The sequence below is a fragment of the Rhinoderma darwinii genome, chromosome 6, assembly GCF_050947455.1.
Source record: "Rhinoderma darwinii isolate aRhiDar2 chromosome 6, aRhiDar2.hap1, whole genome shotgun sequence".
Lineage (NCBI taxonomy): Eukaryota > Metazoa > Chordata > Amphibia > Anura > Rhinodermatidae > Rhinoderma > Rhinoderma darwinii.
The window spans coordinates 139,910,583-139,916,463 of NC_134692.1; the positions used below are offsets into that span (position 1 = coordinate 139,910,583).

General features: G+C 32.6%; 1 protein-coding gene across 1 annotated transcript in view; it reads left to right on the forward strand.

Annotated features, from left to right (window-relative positions):
- Nucleotides 1–5,881, forward strand: part of COPS3 (COP9 signalosome subunit 3) — a 136,991-nt gene that overhangs the window by 96,807 nt on the left and 34,303 nt on the right. The gene's annotated exons all lie outside the window — the stretch shown is intronic.

Below are 5,881 nucleotides of genomic sequence, written 5' to 3' on the forward strand. Positions count from 1 at the left end.
GTATATAATTATATATGTACAGCTGGTATAAGTTATACATCTTCTTGTATATAGTGATATGTAGCATGCTGGTATAACCTCGGTATCTCCTGTATATAATTATATATGTACAGCTGGTATAAGTTATACATCTTCTTGTATATAGTGATATGGAGCATGCTGGTATAACCTGGGTATCTTCTGTATATAATTATATATGTACAGCTGGTATAAGTTATACATCTTCTTGTATATAGTGATATGGAGCATGCTGGTATAACCTGGGTATCTCATGTATATAATTATATATGTACAGCTGGTATAAGTTATACATCTTCCTGTATACAGTGATATGGAGCATGCTGGTATAACCTGGGTATCTTCTATATATAATTATATATGTACAGCTGGTATAAGTTATACATCTTCCTGTATATAGTGATATGGAGCATGCTGGTATAACCTGGGTATCTTCTGTATATAATTATATATGTACAGCTGGTATAAGTTATACATCTCCTTGTTAGTAGTGATATGGAGCATGCTGGTATAACCTGGGTATATTCTGTATATAATTATATATGTACAGCTGGTATAAGTTATACATCTTCTTGTATATAGTGATATGGAGCATGCTGGTATAACCTGGGTATCTTCTATATATAATTATATATGTACAGCTAGTATAAGTTATACATCTTCTTGTATATAGTGATATGGAGCATGCTGGTATGACCTGGGTATCTTCTGTATATAATTATATATGTACAGCTGGTATATTATACATCTTCTTGTATATAGTGATATGGAGCATGCTGGTATAACCTGGGTATCTTCTGTATATAATTATATATGTACAGCTGGTATAAGTTATACATCTTCTTGTATATAGTGATATGGAGCATGCTGGTATTACCCGGGTATCTTTTGTATATAATTATATATGTACAGCTGGTATAAGTTATACATCTTCCTGTATATAGTGATATGGAGCATGCTGGTATTACCCGGGTATCTTCTGTATATAATTATATATGTACAGCTGGTATAAGTTATACATCTTCTTGTATATAGTGACATGGAGCATGCTGGTATAACCTGGGTATCTTCTGTATATAATTATATCTGTACAGCTGGTATAAGTTATACATCTTCTTGTATATAGTGATATGGAGCATGCTGGTATAACCTGGGTATCTTCTGTATATAATTATATATGTACAGCTGGTATAAGTTATACATCTTCTTGTATATAGTGATATGGAGCATGCTGCTATAACCTGGGTATCTGGTATATAATTATATAAGTACAGCTGGTATAAGTTATACATCTTCTTGTATATAGTGATATGGAGCATGCTGGTATAACCTGGGTATCTTCTGTATATAATTATATATGTGCAGCTGGTATAAGTTATACTTCTTCTTCTATATAGTGATATGGAGCATGCTGGTATAACCTGGGTATCTTCTGTATATAATTATATATGTACAGCTGGTATAAGTTATACTTCTTTTTGTATATAGTGATATGGAGCATGCTGGTATAACCTGGGTATCTTCTGTATATAATTATATATGTACAGCTGGTATAAGTTATACATCTTGTATATAGTGATATGGAGCATGCTGGTATAACCTGGGTATCTTCTGTATATAATTATATATGTACAGCTGGTATAAGTTATACATCTTGTATATAGTGATATGGAGCAGGCTGGTATAACCTGGGTATCTCCTGTATATAATTATATATGTACAGCTGGTATAAGTTATACATCTTCTTGTATATAGTGACATGGAGCATGCTGGTATAACCTGGGTATCTTCTGTATATAATTATATATATACAGCTGGTATAAGTTATACTTCTTCTTGTATATAGTGATATGGAGCATGCTGGTATAACCTGGGTATCTTCTGTATATAATTATATATGTACAGCTGGTATAAGTTATACTTCTTCTTGTATATAGTGATATGGAGCATGCTGGTATAACCCGGGTATCTTCTGTATATAATTATATATGTACAGCTGGTATAAGTTATACATCTTCCTGTATATAGTGATATGGAGCATGCTGGTATTACCTGGGTATCTTCTGTATATAATTATATATGTACAGCTGGTATAAGTTATACATCTTCTTGTATATAGTGATATGGAGCATGCTGGTATTACCTGGGTATCTTCTGTATATAATTATATATGTACAGCTGGTATAAGTTATACATCTTCTTGTATATAGTGATATGGAGCATGCTGGTATTACCCGGGTATCTTCTGTATATAATTATATATGTACAGCTGGTATAAGTTATACATCTTCTTGTATATAGTGATATGGAGCGTGCTGGTATAACCTGGGTATCTCATGTATATAATTATATATGTACAGCTGGTATAGGTTATACATCTTCTTGTATATAGTGATATGGAGCATGCTGGTATAACCTGGGTATCTTCTGTATATAATTATATATGTACAGCTGGTATAGGTTATACATCTTCTTGTATATAGTGATATGGAGCATGCTGGTATAACCTGGGTATCACCTGTATATAATTATATATGTACAGCTGGTATAAGTTATACTTCTTCTTGTATATAGTGATATGGAGCATGCTGGTATAACCTGGGCATCTTCTGTATATAATTATATATGTACAGCTGGTATAAGTTATACATCTTCTTGTATATAGTGATATGGAGCATGCTGGTATAACCTGGGTATCTTCTGTATATAATTATATATATACAGCTGGTATAAGTTATACATCTTATTGTATATAGTGATATGGAGCATGCTGGTATAACCTGGGTATCTTCTGTATATAATTATATATGTACAGCTGGTATAAGTTATACATCTTCTTGTATATAGTGATATGGAGCATGCTGGTATAACCTGGGTATCTTCTGTATATAATTATATATGTACAGCTGGTATAAGTTATACATCTTCTTGTATATAGTGATATGGAGCATGCTGGTATAACCCGGGTATCTTCTGTATATAATTATATATGTGCAGCTGGTATAAGTTATACATCTTCTTGTATATAGTGATATGGAGCATGCTGGTATAACCTGGGCATCTTCTGTATATAATTATACATGTACAGCTGGTATAAGTTATACATCTTCTTGTATATAGTGATATGGAGCATGCTGGTATAACCCGGGTATCTTCTGTATATAATTATATATGTACAGCTGGTATAAGTTATACATCTTCTTGTATATAGTGATATGGAGCATGCTGGTATAACCTGGGTATCTTCTGTATATAATTATATATGTGCAGCTGGTATAAGTTATACATCTTCTTGTATATAGTGATATGGAGCATGCTGGTATAACCTGGGTATCTTCTGTATATAATTATATATGTACAGCTGGTATAAGTTATACATCTTCTTGTATATAGTGATATGGAGCATGCTGGTATAACCCGGGTATCTTCTGTATATAATTATATATGTGCAGCTGGTATAAGTTATACATCTTCTTGTATATAGTGATATGGAGCATGCTGGTATAACCTGGGCATCTTCTGTATATAATTATACATGTACAGCTGGTATAAGTTATACATCTTCTTGTATATAGTGATATGGAGCATGCTGGTATAACCCGGGTATCTTCTGTATATAATTATATATGTACAGCTGGTATAAGTTATACATCTTCTTGTATATAGTGATATGGAGCATGCTGGTATAACCTGGGTATCTTCTGTATATAATTATATATGTGCAGCTGGTATAAGTTATACATCTTCTTGTATATAGTGATATGGAGCATGCTGGTATAACCCGGGTATCTTCTGTATATAATTATATATGTACAGCTGGTATAAGTTATACATCTTCTTGTATATAGTGATATGGAGCATGCTGGTATAACCTGGTTGTCTTCTGTATATAATTATATATATACAGCTGGTATAAGTTATACATCTTCTTGTATATAGTGATATGGAGCATGCTGGTATAACCTGGGCATCTTCTGTATATAATTATATATGTACAGCTGGTATAAGTTATACATCTTATATACAGTGATATGGAGCATGCTGGTATAACCTGGGTATCTTCTGTATATAATTATATATGTACAGCTGGTATAAGTTATACATCTTCTTATATATAGTGATATGGAGCATGCTGGTATAACCTGGGTATCTTCTGTATATAATTATATATGTACAGCTGGTATAAGTTATACATCTTCTTGTATATAGTGATATGGAGCATGCTGGTATAACCCGGGTATCTTCTGTATATAATTATATATGTGCAGCTGGTATAAGTTATACATCTTCTTGTATATAGTGATATGGAGCATGCTGGTATAACCTGGGTATCTTCTGTATATAATTATATATGTACAGCTGGTATAAGTTATACATCTTCTTGTATATACTGATATGGAGCATGCTGGTATAACCCGGGTATCTTCTGTATATAATTATATATGTACAGCTGGTATAAGTTATACATCTTCTTGTATATAGTGATATGGAGCATGCTGGTATAACCCGGGTATCTTCTGTATATAATTATATATGTGCAGCTGGTATAAGTTATACATCTTCTTGTATATAGTGATATGGAGCATGCTGGTATAACCTGGGCATCTTCTGTATATAATTATACATGTACAGCTGGTATAAGTTATACATCTTCTTGTATATAGTGATATGGAGCATGCTGGTATAACCTGGGTATCTTCTGTATATAATTATATATGTACAGCTGGTATAAGTTATACATCTTCTTGTATATAGTGATATGGAGCATGCTGGTATAACCTGGGTATCTTCTGTATATAATTATATATGTGCAGCTGGTATAAGTTATACATCTTCTTGTATATAGTGATATGGAGCATGCTGGTATAACCTGGGTATCTTCTGTATATAATTATATATGTACAGCTGGTATAAGTTATACATCTTCTTGTATATAGTGATATGGAGCATGCTGGTATAACCCGGGTATCTTCTGTATATAATTATATATGTGCAGCTGGTATAAGTTATACATCTTCTTGTATATAGTGATATGGAGCATGCTGGTATAACCTGGGCATCTTCTGTATATAATTATACATGTACAGCTGGTATAAGTTATACATCTTCTTGTATATAGTGATATGGAGCATGCTGGTATAACCCGGGTATCTTCTGTATATAATTATATATGTACAGCTGGTATAAGTTATACATCTTCTTGTATATAGTGATATGGAGCATGCTGGTATAACCTGGGTATCTTCTGTATATAATTATATATGTGCAGCTGGTATAAGTTATACATCTTCTTGTATATAGTGATATGGAGCATGCTGGTATAACCCGGGTATCTTCTGTATATAATTATATATGTACAGCTGGTATAAGTTATACATCTTCTTGTATATAGTGATATGGAGCATGCTGGTATAACCTGGTTGTCTTCTGTATATAATTATATATATACAGCTGGTATAAGTTATACATCTTCTTGTATATAGTGATATGGAGCATGCTGGTATAACCTGGGCATCTTCTGTATATAATTATATATGTACAGCTGGTATAAGTTATACATCTTATATACAGTGATATGGAGCATGCTGGTATAACCTGGGTATCTTCTGTATATAATTATATATGTACAGCTGGTATAAGTTATACATCTTCTTGTATATAGTGATATGAAGCATGCTGGTATAACCTGGGTATCTTCTGTATATATTATATATGTACAGCTGGTATAAGTTATACATCTTCTTGTATATAGTGATATGGAGCATGCTGGTATAACCTGGGTATCTTCTGTATATATTATATATGTACAGCTGGTATAACCTGGGCATCATCTTGTGTGTATACCAATCGAAATAACACCATC